Source organism: Oncorhynchus clarkii, chromosome 33 (genome assembly GCF_045791955.1).
Source record: "Oncorhynchus clarkii lewisi isolate Uvic-CL-2024 chromosome 33, UVic_Ocla_1.0, whole genome shotgun sequence".
Taxonomy (NCBI): domain Eukaryota; kingdom Metazoa; phylum Chordata; class Actinopteri; order Salmoniformes; family Salmonidae; genus Oncorhynchus; species Oncorhynchus clarkii.
The window spans coordinates 27,252,652-27,268,738 of NC_092179.1; positions in this window are offsets into that span (position 1 = coordinate 27,252,652).

Below are 16,087 nucleotides of genomic sequence, written 5' to 3' on the forward strand. Positions count from 1 at the left end.
TCCCGACACAGAGGATTTAGGGCATGCTCTGTTGTCTATCACAGCAGTACAAAGACATCTGTGAATTGGAGACTCATCTTGCTGTCAGAAGGGCACTCTGTCAGGCAGACACACTAGCGAAACCATGCACACAGTATGAGTTGAATGACTTGTTGTTCTGTTGTTTTCTGTGTCTGTGTTCTATGTCCCTTCCAAACAATAAATACTATAATATTTGAGTAATTGTTTTTATATGAAATCAATATAGAAATGAAAGTACATCTTAAAGGGATACTTGGGGATTTTGGCAATGAAGCCTTTTATCTGCTTCCCCAGAGTCAAATGAACTCATGGAAACTATTTTTATGTCTCTGCATCCAGTGTGAACGAAGTCGGAGGTAGTTTCATCAGCCAATGCCAACTAGTGTTAGCTCAATGACTGGAAGTCTATGGTATCTGCTAGAAGGCTAACGTTAGTGAGCAACTTCCTTCAAACTGCACACAGAGGCATAACAAATGGTGTCCATTAGTTCATTTGACTCTGGGGAAGTAGATAAAGGGCATCATTGCCAAAATCCTGAAGTGTCCCTTTAGTAACATATACCATTTAGCAGTTGCTTTAATCCAAAGCAATTTACAACAGTGAGGGTCTTTTTGTATGGGTATGAAACCAAATATTCTAGCGTTGCTAGTGCCATTCTCTACCAGCTGAACCACACATCTTCAGGACAGAGGACCAAGTAATGACGCTGTATCAGGACAGGACAGAACACTACTGGTCTGGAATCATCACATCTGAGAGCTGACGCACACACTCCTCAACACCCATACACACAATCCTCAACACAGATACTCAGGGGGCACATGGTGGCTGGCTGCCTAGGGGAGAGAATGCTGTGCTGGCATAATGGGTCGTGACCTTCGAGTATCCTGTGTATGCACACACACGCTCTAAACGAGAGGAAGAATAGAGGGAGGTTTGAAAGAGGAGAGGAGGGTGAGAGAGAAAGAGGTAGAGAGGGAGCAGAGGAAGCTGGCATCAGAGAGCCTGTCTGCCTGGCCTTCCCAGCTTACACAAGAGACTTGATAGATTCTTAACTAGGCTATAGCACATGATGTAAACCCTCATTACATAATGCCCAGTGAACATGTTTTTGGGAGGCAAAACAGTGACATGCAGATCTAGATGGGTCAGAGAGGGGGACAAACCATGTCCCTGTTACAGAGAGATTTAAGCCTAAACATGGACCCCTCTCATCCCCTCCCCCCAAATAATCAAGTAACATCTGGAGAGCTGGAGCAGTGAGATTCCCATAGGAACTCATCTGGGCTTTGAGATAGAGACAGACAGAGACACAGACACACACAGAAAGACAGACAGACAGAGAAAGGCCGACAGAGAGAAAGAAAGAGAGACAGAGACAGAGATACAGAGAGACAGACACAGAGAGACAGAAAGACAGTCCTACCTAACAGCCTGATCACAGTGAGAACAGGACATAAACTCTTCCACCTCTGTCTTGACAGCCCTTAAAAATAGATGTGCCTGTCACACCCTGATCTGTTTCACTGTCTTTGTGCTTGTCTCCACCCCCCTCCAGGTGTCGCCCATCTTCCTATTATCCCCTGTGTATTTATACCTGTGTTCTCTGTTGCCAGTTCATCTTGTCTTGTCAGGTCTTACCAACGTTCATTCCCGCCTTCCTGTTTCTTTTGTTCTGTTTCCTAGTTTTTCCCGGTTCTGACCATTCTGCCTGCAGTCCTGTACCTGCCTGACTCTGATCACGAACCTTTGCCTGCCCCGTGTTTGCCTGCCCCACTATTCTTCTTCCCCCTCTGCTTTCCTCTCACCAAACACTTCTGTAACCCTTCTGACAGAGACAGGTTTTCATTAAAGTGTTGTGCAGCCAAGTATGTCCATCCCCGCTGGCCCCTAACCGATCAGCCACGTTCAGCTAAAATTCAAATTCAATTAGACCATGAAATACAAGCTCTCCAGAAATATATTTATATTTGTATATTTTCAAAATGTAACAAAACCTTTCTTACAATACAGAAGAAATACAACCAGTACACAACCTGACCATGACATCATAAAAGATGTCACTGCAACTCGTTTTACCTGCTGGGATGCAGTCCTCCTGACCCCCGACCTCCCTGTTTGATGACTTATTCATGTGTGTGTTCACCACCTCCCTGCCAGCGTGGGGTGAGGGGGGGTCCATATGCCCACAGAAAACACCTCTATCTAATTCCATCCAAATGCAGGAGACAAAGGCTGTATATCATTACACTGTCATGGTTTCCTCTTCTCGCCTGTCCTTAATTATCACTAAATCAGATGAAAGCAATGGATAGACTCCCACCCTTTGGCTTTCACCTGTCATGGTTCTTACAGATCAGTGGTAATGAAGGGAAGGAGATGAGGAGAGGAAGCAAATGGAGTTTTCTTGTGAAGGGAGTAACTACCTATCCAACTCATCCACCAATATCACAGTGAGGTGATAAGTGATTGTTAAAGTATCAGAGATGACAAGTAAACTCAACTTTCCATCTCCCCTAAAATAAACTCATTGTCATTTTGTGGCAGCCATTGACATTGTCACTCTACCTCTGCATTTCCACCACTCTCCTCTCTCACAGTACAGCAGTAGTAGCATGTATTGTTAGCTCCCAGTCATGGACTGAATTGTATACCAACGATCTAAACTACACTTCCATTTCACAACAACAATACATGAGGTGGAAGATATAATGCAGCCAGATGAGAGAGGTACAGTGAGATCTGTCCAGTACTCTGTGTCCTCAAAAGTCCCTGGTCTCCACATCAGGTACAGATGTAGGGTCTTAACTTGAGCCAGTTTGCTACAGCAGGAAAATAATCCTGCAGCAACAGGAAATGTGATTTACTTATGTGAATTTTAATAGATTTGTGTAGGGGATGATAGGTTTTTCATTAGGGCAAATCGAGTCTGGCATTGCTAAGTTGAATTTTAGAAGCCTTTTTAAAACTCAAAAACAGCACAAGTTTGCATTTTGTGCTGTGCATGAAAATTGTCAGCAACAAAAGAGTTATCAAATTAAGATCCTACATCTGTGTAGATAGAATCTGTGGGGCCACTGTGACCCTTGGCTGGCCCTGGGCCATGCAGGCTACCTACTCCCTCTGGCTCATATTTCGCCAACCGTCGTACAAAAATGAATATGACCCTGACCACCAGCTCGTCCAATAGGCAATCATCCAATTGTATCTTCATTCTAGTCTATGGCTCATTTTGAAGTCCTCCAGACTCACTGTTGTGATACTGAAAGTTACGTGGTTCGACTACCCTTAATCACATTTTTGGAAAGCTTAACAAGACAAAAAACTAAAATATCATTGCTTTCAATTGGCAGTAGCTGATTGGTGGAGGCAGAACATAAAGGAAAGAGCAGCTTCCTAGATGTATGTTTCAAGGTTTCAGCATGGCCCGCTTCAAATTGCATGGGATTTGTTTTCTCTGTATTTGCGTCCCAAATGCTTCTTACAGATCAGTGGTAATGAAGGTAAGGAGATGAGGTATGGCAACTGCTCGGCATCTGACCGTAAGGCACTACAGAGGGTAGTGTGTACAGACCAGTACATCACTGGGGCCAAGATTCCTGCCATCCAGGACCTATATACTCGGCAGTGTCAGAGGAAAGCTCATAAAATTGTCAGAGACTCCAGACACCCAAGTCATAGACTGTTTTCTCTGCTACCACACGGCAAGCGGTACCGGAGCACCAAGTCTAGGACCAAAAGGCTCCTTAACAGCTTCTACTCCCAAGCCATAAGACTGCTGAACAACTAATCAAATGGCCACCGGACTATTTACATTGACTCTTCCCTCCATTTGATTTGTACACTGCTGCTACTCGCTGTTTATTATCTATGCATAGTCACTTCACCCCTACCTACATGTACAAATTACCTCAACTAACCTGTACCCCTGCACACTGACTCGGTACTGGTACCCCCTGTATATAGCCTCGTTTTTATGTTATTGTGTTACTTTTTATAATTTTTTTACTTGAGTTTTTTTTGTAAATATTTTCTTGAACTGCACTGTTGGTTAAAGGCTTGTAAGAAAGCATTTCACGGTAAGGTCTACACTTGTTGTATTCGTCGCATGTGACAAATAAAGTTTGATTTGAAATGGCATCCTATTCCCTACATAGTGCATTCCTTTTGACCAATCCAGGGGTTAAAAGAAAAGAGACAGACATGCTAGTCTTTAATCCAGGGGTTAAAAGAAAAGAGACAGACATGCTAGTCTTTAATCCTGGGGTTAAAAGAGAAGAGACAGACATGCTAGTCTTTAATCCTGGGGTTAAAAGAAAAGAGACAGACATGCTAGTCTTTAATCCAGGGGTTAAAAGAAAAGAGACAGACATGCTAGTCTATAATCCAGGGGTTAAAAGAAAAGAGACAGACATGCTAGTCTTTAATCCAGGGGTTAAAAGAAAAGAGACAGACATGCTAGTCTTTAATCCAGGGGTTAAAAGAAAAGAGACAGACATGCTAGTCTTTAATCCTGGGGTTAAAAGAGAAGAGACAGACATGCTAGTCTTTAATCCTGGGGTTAAAAGAAAAGAGACAGACATGCTAGTCTTTAATCCTGGGGTTAAAAGAAAAGAGACAGACATGCTAGTCTTTAATCCTGGGGTTAAAAGAAAAGAGACAGACATGCTAGTCTTTAATCCTGGGGTTAAAAGAGAAGAGACAGACATGCTAGTCTTTAATCCTGGGGTTAAAAGAAAAGAGAGACATGCTAGTCTTTAATCCTGGGGTTAAAAGAAAAGAGACAGACATGCTAGTCTTTAATCCTGGGGTTAAAAGAAAAGAGACAGACATGCTAGTCTTTAATCCTGGGGTTAAAAGAAAAGAGACAGACATGCTAGTCTTTAATCCAGGGGTTAAAAGAAAAGAGACAGACATGCTAGTCTTTAATCCTGGGGTTAAAAGAGAAGAGACAGACATGCTAGTCTTTAATCCTGGGGTTAAAAGAAAAGAGACAGACATGCTAATCTTTAATCCTGGGGTTAAAAGAAAAGAGACAGACATGCTAGTCTTTAATCCTGTGGTAAAAAGAAAAGAGACAGACATGCTAGTCTTTAATCCTGGGGTTAAAAGAGAAGAGACAGACATGCTAGTCTTTAATCCTGGGGTTAAAAGAAAAGAGACAGACATGCTAGTCTTTAATCCTGGGGTTAAAAGAAAAGAGACAGACATGCTAGTCTTTAATCCTGGGGTTAAAAGAAAAGAGACAGACATGCCAGTCTTTAATCCTGGGGTTAAAAGAAAAGAGACAGACATGCTAGTCTTTAATCCAGGGGTTAAAAGAAAAGAGACAGACATGCTAGTCTTTAATCCAGGGGTTAAAAGAAAAGAGACAGACATGCTAGTCTTTAATCCAGGGGTTAAAAGAAAAGAGACAGACATGCTAGTCTTTAATCCAGGGGTTAAAAGAAAAGAGACAGACATGCTAGTCTTTAATCCAGGGGTTAAAAGAAAAGAGACAGACATGCTAGTCTTTAATCCAGGGGTTAAAAGAAAAGAGACAGACATGCTAGTCTTTAATCCAGGGGTTAAAAGAGAAGAGACAGACATGCTAGTCTTTAATCCAGGGGTTAAAAGAGAAGAGACAGACATGCTAGTCTTTAATCCAGGGGTTAAAAGAAAAGAGACAGACATGCTAGTCTTTAATCCAGGGGTAAGAAGAAAAGTACCACATCGGCTGGTCCGGGCTGGGTGTTGTCTTCCCAAGCCATTGTGGTGGAGCAGACGCAGCCTGACATCACTACGTCAGTGGTTTCCCAACTTTCTTTGTGCCATGTGAAATTTTGTTAATGGGCAATTCAACGGTAACAGAATGATGCTCAGATTTTTCACTTTAAAATGTATGCCAAACAAAAACCAATGATTGTGAAATTAAACAAACCATACAACTATGCACAAGGATGACTTTAAACAATTTCTGAGTGAAAAATCTCAGCATCATTCTGTTCTGTGGAATTGCCTTCATGTCTTCTTAGTATAACAGTTCCACCCTGTTTGTTACATAAAGAGTTATAATCTGATGAGGTAACAACCAAAATATGACCTCTTTCGCATGACATCTTGACCTTGTTATGAAAAAGTAACCTGGTCTCAGAGCATTCTGTATAATTCTATATGTAAATTCGAGACACTTCATTTAGTATGATATTTTACGTTTCGTATGGAATGTTTAAGTTGTGGATGTCCATCACCCATTTCTTATATTATGTTACGAATTACTATTTGTATTACACTGTATATTATGAATTTGTAAAAAAACATATATTACGAATTTGCAAAATGTACTTTATGATACTTCATTTTACGAATTCAAGCTAAGTGGCTATGTGGCTAACATGAGCTAGCTGGCTAAAGTTTGCTAGGCTAGGGTTTAGAGTTTAGGGTTAAGGAGAAGTTTAGGAGTTAGGTTAAAGGGTTAAGGTTAGGGGAAGGGTTAGCTAAAAGGGTTAAGGTTAGGGGAAGGGTTAGCTAACATGCTAAGTAGTGGCAAAGTAGCTAAAACGTAGTAAGTAGTTGAAAAGTTTCTAATTAGCTAAAATGCTAAAAAGGGTTGGGCGGTATCCAGATTTTTATATCCTCATACCATCTTTCTCTCACACCAGGATTTATGGTATTGCCAGCTTAGTACACAGGGGGGAGCCAAAGAACGCAAAAAAGACCATCATGCGTCTATTATCAGAACGCTAACAAAATTAGCACAAGTAAGAGCTCATTTCCATGGAGACTGCTAGCTAAGTATGCTAACGAGCTGAAACTAAAATAAACAAATTGCAAAGACAGTCAATCCAACACATAAAGTTATAAATACAGTATATAGGTAGAAGCTATCAAATGTCCTTTTTGGTGAGTTTGGACATTTACAAGTGAATGTGAATGACAAACATTGTGCAAATGAAGAAAGTTTTGTTGCATGCTTGTCTGAATGAAGAACAGTACTGTGTACACACTGTGTCTGTGTGGAGTCTGGGAGTTGCTAGGGCAAATGGCCTGCCTGCTTTGCTCCAAGAAGATATAGGAGGAGCAGATGGGCCTAGAATTGAGAGGAGAAACAAAATGCAAGGAAATCAAGCTGCAGTGGCAGCTGCACAGTCAACTAACTCATCCAAAGGGCTTTGACATCTCAATCAAGACAGAAAGCTAACACAATATGATGCCCTGTGACCTTATCAATTTAGCCACTTACTTAGACAACTAGCAAGTTAATCTTAGGGGTCGCCCTAACGCAGAATTCTTTGTTTTTCACACAGGAACAGAAGACAAACCACATGCGAAATATCTTGCTGCGTTTTATAAAAAGCAGACCTAAAATGCTTTTTCTTGGAATTTCAGCTCGGCATCTAACTAATTTTGTGCTTCAGTTGAACTTCTCCATTGGGATGAGTATTCCCAAACTGGCATTCTATCAGCAGACAGCACTCTGACTGATGTGTAGCTACTTTTCTTCTGTCCTTTAGTGGTGTAGCCAGCTTACCTTTCTCCTGTAAAATACAAGATTAACATGAAGAAATGTAGCTGGTTACATTCTTTCTATGATAAACATTCAAAAAAAGACCTTGCTTTTTCATTGTAAGCTCATTTACTTGTGTGGCTGCCAGCCAAATAGTGTTGCATTTCTGTTGTCATCTGATGACAATGAAGCTGTTTTCTGCCGAATGTATTGCACTAATGTATTTTCTGTGAAGGAAAACTATAGTTGCACGTACCTGATCACTCTGTTGAAGCAAAAAAAACCCTGTTGACTTTCAAAATAAAACACGACCCCTGTCAATACACAGCTGGACTCACCTGCTCCAGCTTTCTCCCGTTGTGCTATTTATAAACACGTGACTGGCTCAACTGTTCTGGAGAACCATGGTAAGCTTCATAACGTAAAATAATGTGCCAAGTGAAATGAAGAACACAATCTGCTTTAGCTCCTAATGTATTGCAAAGTTTACTGCACATATTGACTTAAAAACTGGACTGGAAAAATACACATTTTCTTGGTTGTATCAGAGACCAGTTGGATGTAACCTGGTTCTCAACCAGAAAACATCCAGTACAAACTGACCAGGACTCGCCAATGGGTTTGGACCCATCATTTTGAAACCAGAGACCAGTGCCTCTCAACCTATAAAGTCTGCTTGTGCCAAGTTAGAATTACAATGCCCAACCTGGCGGTAACCTGCCAACCTGAGGAGTAGAGGTGTGAAACGTGTGTGTTTTACTCTGGGAATAAAACTGAGTATCAGGTGCTAGTTCACCTTCTCAAGGCTAACTCAACTCCCTGGCTGTACTATCAAGAGGCACTATTAGGCAGAGGGATTGAGGCAGGCATGGAGAGACATCCAAAGCTAGGGGAGAGGAGAGCTCTCCCATTCCAGTGCACTGATAACAAACACTGCTTCCCACACAGTCTAGACTCTCCTCTCTCATCGTTCCGTTGACTCACTCTCCCACATTAATCTCCTTGTACTTCCTCAACTCTGTCAGAAACAATATGGCCTCCTCTCCGATGAGGGCTGTCGATGTGGGCGTCCAGCTTATTCACAATGCAGAGACATCTTGTTCTACCCAGACATGAATTACTGGAAAGATGTGGACGGATGATGACATCATTGTGAATTAGTGATTATGTTTGTGAGCAGGAGGTCATGCAGAGAGAATATGATTTACCTAACTCCGGCTCTGTGTCGTGGGGATTGGGGAACACATTTTTCCCCCAATTTGTTTTAGCCAGTAAGGATGCACCACAGGTAGCTTGGGTGCCAGTCTAAGAAATGTTCCCTCTGAAAGGGGTCTGAAAAATACATCTCAGGCCTGCACCAGGCTGCACCACAAGTATCTCTTAAAACAAAAATTGACAACTGAAAATAACATCATCTTTTTTGGGAGATTAGAGGCCCTGTCTGACTAGACAACAACAACAGCACCATCATGTTCTGGGTCTGAATAAACATCAGAACACACGTTACCGTTACCCCTGCAAGGTAACATCCTCCCATCCACAGCAAATGCAAAGGGATCTGTTCGAAGCAGTCTGCAGCCAAGGGGCGGCTGCTCCTCTCCAGACACAATCGGTAGATGATTGTCTGCAGACTGTGGGACGTCGAGGAGTCCATGAGAGGGAAACGATGGGGAGAAAGTCAAGAAGAGAGGAGGAGAGGAGAACCCACAGCTCGTGACGAGGACCAAAAGACCCCTCAAAAGCTTCTACCCCCAAAGCCATAAAACTGCGGAACAATTAATAAAATTACATTTACATTGATTAAGTTGGTTTGATTAAGTTGGTTTGGGCTTGTAAGTAAGCATTTCATGGTAAAGCCTACACTCGTTGTATTCCGCGCATGTGAAAAATGAAGTTTAATTTGATTTAATTTGATAGGAGAGGAGAACCCACAGCTAGTGATGAGAGGAGGAGAGGAGAACCCACAGCTAGTGATGAGAGGAGGAGAGGAGAACCCACAGCTAGTGATGAGAGGAGGAGAGGAGAACCCACAGCTAGTGATGAGAGGAGGAGAGGAGAACTCAGAGCTAGTGATGAGAGGAGGAGAGGAGAACCCACAGCTAGTGATGAGAGGAGGAGAGGAGAACCCACAGCTAGTGATGAGAGGAGGAGAGGAGAACTCAGAGCTAGTGATGAGATAAGGAGAGGAGAACCCACAGCTAGTGATGAGAGGAGGAGAGGAGAACCCAGAGCTAGTGATGAGAGGAGAACCCACAGCTAGTGATGAGAGGAGGAGAGGAGAACTCAGAGCTAGTGATGAGAGGAGAACCCACAGCTAGTGATGAGAGGAGGAGAGGAGAACCCACAGCTAGTGATGAGAGGAGGAGAGGAGAACCCACAGCTAGTGACAAACAGTGATATCCTCATAGAATAACCGTAGAATGATAGTAATTCTATTTCTATGGGTCCTCCCATCCCTTATCGCTGAATGAGGGAGACGAGATACTGCATCACTACAGAGTAGAGCTGGGGGTTATCACTGTATCACTACAGGGTATAACTGGGGGTCATCACTGCATCACTACAGGGTAGAACTGGGGTTATCACTGCATCACTACAGGGTTGAGCTGGGGGATATCATTACATCACTACAGGGTAGAACTGGGGGTTATCATTACATCACTACAGGGTAGAACTGGGAGTTATCACTGCATCACTACAGGGTAGAACTGGGGGATATCATTACATCACTACAGGGTAGAACTGGGGGATATCATTACATCACTACAGGGTTGAGCTGGGGGATATCATTACATCACTACAGGGTAGAACTGGGGGTTATCATTACATCACTACAGGGTTGAGCTGGGGGATATCATGACATCACTACAGGGTTGAGCTGGGGGATATCATTACATCACTACAGGGTTGAGCTGGGGGGATATCATGACATCACTACAGGGTAGAACTGGGGGATATCATGACATCACTACAGGGTAGAACTGGGGGATATCATTACATCACTACAGGGTTGAGCTGGGGGTTATCACTGCATCACTACAGGGGAAATAGATTGGCCTCCTCCTAGCATGTTTCCACCTTTGGGGACCCAGGAGTCAAATTATGAGGGAGGAAGGGAGCAGTCAGGCTGTTGGCTGGTTGTCAGCGTGAGAAAAAGCTACGTGAATCAATGGTTGGACAATGTCATGAACCCTACTACCCCGTCACTGTATCCTGGTGGCCAGATCTGTTGGTGCTTTAGCCAACTCCTCTGTTTGTCACAGCAACACACTCAAAAGAGGAGGTTGGCTAAAGCACCAACAGATCTGGCAACAAGGCTATAACTGCATGATGGATAACTGTCAGGAAACGGGGCCATGCCTCCCAATATATATATATATATATAAATCAGTGACAACCATTTCATTGTGCACAGTTCAACAATCAACAGTAATTATTAGTAAATGTCACTGGTTAAAAGGTCACGGATCCTTCCAGAACTTTCATTACGCACACCTGTCCCCTATTCCCACTGATTAGTACTTGTATAAGTGTGCCCTTTGGTTTCCATTGGTCTGTCCATTAATGTTCCCATGTCTGCTGATGGTGTTAATACCTATGCGTTGGTGCAGCTGTTATGCTGCGTGCTTTATATATTGTGTATTACGGGTATCGTCCCGTGTTGGTCAACAAGGTTTACCCTCGCTCTTTTGGTTGGGTACAGCCCAGTGTTTTTGTATATGTGTTTGTTTTGGGTGTATTAAAAACCCCTATTGTGTATTCCTCCGTCTGTCTCCAAAACCCTTTATACCAGCGTGACACAAAGTAGTCAAAGACGAAGCATTTTCAAAATGCCCAAACCCCTAATGGGGTCAAATAAATCAACTAAATGTAATGTAACTAAAAGACACTGGTGTAACTGGGTTGAAGTTAGGGTCTCCTGCATGCCACAAGACTGAGAAAAAACCTTACCATTAGCTTGGGGAACTATTGCAAGTCTTCAGTTCTTAGGCAAGGCATCACTGGGGTGTCGTTCACCACACCTCTGTTACATAAGGAACTGAGATAAAACCTCTGTTACATAAGGAACTGAGATAAAACCTAAGCCTTAGCTTGGGGAACTATTGCAAGTCTTCAGTTCTTAGGCAAGGCATCACTGGGGTGTCGTTCACCAAACCACCTCTGTTACATACATTAATTTTAGCACTGCTAAACATTTAAATATACATTTACTGAATGTTTTCCACTGGCAGAGCAACACAAATGAAAGATGACATGAGAGAACAGGGAGACAACTGGATGTGACATACACACACCCCTAGTCTGTGTGACAGGTCTATCCTGGTGGGGCCAGAGAGCAAAAGTAAAATGAATAGATGAGGCGGTTCACTCCCTGTACCCTGTCCAAAACAATAGGGCAGCAGTACGGTCCAGGGAGTCCCAAATGACACCCTATTCCCTCCTATTCTCCCTATGGGCCCTTGTCAAAAGTAGAACACTACAGTATATAGGGAAAAGGGTTCCATTTGGGACTCAGACCATCTGAGCCACAGAGATGTCATTTAACAGGTGGATCTTAACACACTGTTTTTATTTATCCTAGCTGCCTCTCCTGTGCTCTGTTTACATGTGGGGGAAAATATAAATCAGGTAACCTGAGACGGCTAACATCAGGTAACCTAAGATGGATATCACCAAGTAACTTGAGATGACAAACATCAGGTAACCTGAGATGGATATCACCAAGTAACTTGAGATGACAAACATCAGGTAACCTGAGATGGATATCACCAAGTAACTTGAGATGGCAAACATCAGGTAACCTGAGATGGCAAACATCAGGTAACCTGAGATGATTAACATCAGGTAACCTGAGATGATTAACATCAGGTAACCTAAGATGATTAACATCAGGTAACCTAAGATGATTAACATCAGGTAACCTAAGATGATTAACATCAGGTAACCTAAGATGATTAACATCAGGTAACCTAAGATGATAACATCAGGTAACCTAAGATGATAACATCAGGTAACCTAAAATGGCTAACATCAGGTAAGGGGGGTACATTTTTTTAGAACAGAAAGTAACATTACCTTGGTTTCCCATTGAGGAAGAAATGTGTTATCTAGTTTTCGAAATACTTATCATTTGTTTTGTTTGTAGATAAAAAGCTAACAAGAGATGGAGAGTGGAGCTTATTGATATAACAGAAAGGTCTATGAGACAATACCGGTATAGAATGAGACGATACTGGTATCGAATGAGACGATACAGGTATAGAATGAGACAATACTGGTATAGAATAAGACGATACTGGTATAGAATAAGACGATACTGGTATAGAATGAGACGATACTGGTATAGAATGAGACAATACAGGTATCGAATGAGACGATACTGGTATAGAATGAGACGATATTGGAATAGAATGAGACGATACTGGTATAGAATGAGACGATACTGGTATAGAATGAGACGATACTGGAATAGAATGAGACGATACTGGTATAGAATGAGACGATACTGGTATAGAATGAGACGATACTGGAATAGAATGAGACGATACTGGTATAGAATGAGACGATACTGGTATAGAATGAGACGATACTGGAATAGAATGAGATGATACTGGTATAGAATGAGACGATACTGGTATAGAATGAGACAATACAGGTATAGAATGAGACGATACTGGCATAGAATGAGCTCATCAGGTTTTGAAAGAAATGTTGAGCTTCAGAAGCAGCCCTTCATTGTGCCCACAGAGGGCTGAAACTGACTGAAACATATCCAGCTAATCAGTTTGCTTGCCAGAGAAGAATAGACCTGAATCCAACACATATTCTATGTCCCAAATGGTACACTCTCCCATAGGGATCTGTTGAAAAGTAGTGCAGTCTATAGGGAATAGGGTGCCATTTGGGATGCACATTGCATACACAGTGAGCGGTGATGTGAGTAAGTGCCAGTAGCTGTACAGAGGGGGTACCACCACGACACCATCCCATAGCTGTTCCTCTGGCTAAAAATAGCATCCGGCTCAATGAGATTTACAAAACATGCGGTCATCCAATGTAGGATTCCACTCATCAAACCTCACTGTAGAGGGAGGGAATAGAGATGCCCCTGTCAGGCAGAGAGAGAGATAGAGAGAAGGGAGAAAGACAGATAGACAGACAGAGAGAAAGAGAGAGGGGGGAGAAAGAGAAGGGAGAGAGAGAGAGAGAGAGAGAGAGAAAGGAGGGAGGGAGGAGTGCAGTGTGGGTGAGCTGACTATCTAGCTGTATGGTCTTGATAGAACTGTCCGGCAGTCGCTGCATTGAATGCTCTGTGCATGTCTGTGGTGGGCCGGGGCAGGACTAGTAAAATGGAGTAATGCTGCGCTAATCCTGCTCTGAATGAGAGCCTCGCTGCAGCAATTCTTTTATGTGCTGGCGATCCCACAGGGGGATAAATACACTGCTGAGCCAGCTCCCCGCCCCAAACACCAACGCAAACGCTGCAGATTACCCCTCTCTCTTTTATGTTGGTTAAGGGCATTCCTGGCTTTGGAGGGAGAGGGGGGAAAGGTAGAGAGGAAGGGGGAGGGCGCACCCCTGTCGAATGAGTCAATGGTATCAGGGGTCAGATACATAAAAGATATGTGTGTGTGTGTGTGTACTGTATCCCAAAGTACTCTCCCAGCCTTTATATAGCCTTGTGTCCTTGTCGCCTGTCGTCTGTTGTGTGTTAATACAAGTAAGAACGGTTATGATGCACCATTACTTGAAAGCTCCAATTCTGCCTGTCCACTGCCAGGATGCTAGCTGGCAAGGAGGATGTTAGTGGAGAGTAGAGATGAGGAGGAGAGGGGGAGAGAGTAGATATTTGGAGCAGGGAAGAGGAGAGCAGGAAGGAGGAGAGGGAGTAGAGATGAAGAGGAGGGAGGAGAAAAAGAGGAAAGAGGAGGAGAGGGAGTAGAGATGAGGAGGAGGGAGGAGGAAGGAGGAGGAGAGGGAGTAGAGATGAAGAGGAGAGAGGGAGGGAGTAGAGATGAGGAGGAGAGGATTACAGAATATAAGGTGCTTCCCCATCTCCTTTCTTTTTTCCCTGCCATGTCCTCCCTCCCTCTCTCCACCCCACGTCCTCCCTCCACCCCACGTCCTCCCTCCCTCTCTGCACCCCACGTCCTCCCTCCCTCTCTCCACCTCACGTCCTCTCTCTCTCCACCCCACGTCCTCCCTCCCTCTCTCCACCCCACGTCGGAAAACAAGAGAATTCGGGTACTGAGGATGGATGTCATTGGCCTGCCAGGCAGCATATGTGGATAGGATGGCAGCAGCCTTGCGAGATGCCACCCTCGCACACACACACACACACACACACACACACACACACACACACACACACACACACACACACACACACACACACACACACACACACACACACACAGAGAGAGAGAAGCAGCAGAGAGCTCTGCAGCCTTGAGCTGGCACGGTTGAGGAGCAGACAGGGCGGGTAGCTTAGCAACAGTGACACAGGCTACACCAGGACGTGTGAAATATGCCTAATATGGAGATTTGGTTGGTAAAGAGACAAGAAGAGAGCCCAAAATAAACTATTCTCTACGCACTTATTCAGACAATGACCAAGCTCAGTGTATCATGCATAGGTACTGGATGTGGTTCGGTGACACGCACTCATGTGATTAGTAATCTTGCCTGAGATCTGAAGACTTGCATTAGCTTCCCAATATAATGACCAGGCCTTAGCTCAGTGGTCTAACAGTCTTGTGGTGCACAGGAGACCTGGGTTGAAAACCCAGAGGGACATGCAGACACATAATACACTATGAAAGTGGCAAGTCATTTTCTATGGAGTAACCTGGTAGTCTTCAGAGACAAAACTTTATAAAAGCCATCTGGCAGAAGGAAATTCATCCACAAACACAAATATTATTTTATATGCATCTTTAAATGACTGCGTTTTAACAAATTGTATGATATAATCGTCAAGCCTAATCAAAAGATTAGGGTACTGACTCTGGTAGAATGACTTTCACAGGATATCACCTGTAATACTAAAGAGGCAGCACCTGCTATACTAAAGATGCAACACCTGTTATACTAAAGAGGCAGCACATGTTATACTAAAGAGGCAGCACATGTTATACTAAAGATGCAGCACCTGCTATACTAAAGATGCAACACCTGTTATACTAAAGAGGCAGCACATGTTATACTAAAGAGGCAGCACATGTTATACTAAAGAGGCAGGACCTGCTATACTAAAGAGGCAGCACCTGCTATACTAAAGAGGCAGCACGTGCTATACTAAAGATGCAACACCTGCTATACTAAAGAGGCAGCACCTGCTATACTAAAGAGGCAGCACATGCTATACTAAAGAGGGAGCATCTGCTATACTAAAGAAGCAGCACCTGCTAAAGAGGCAGCACATGCTATACTAAAGAGGGAGCATCTGCTATACTAAAGAAGCAGCACCTGCTAAAGAGGCAGCACCTGCTATACTAAAGAGGCAGCACCTGCTATACTAAAGAGGCAGCACCTGCTATACTAAAGAGGCAGCACCTGCTATACTAAAGAGGCAGCAC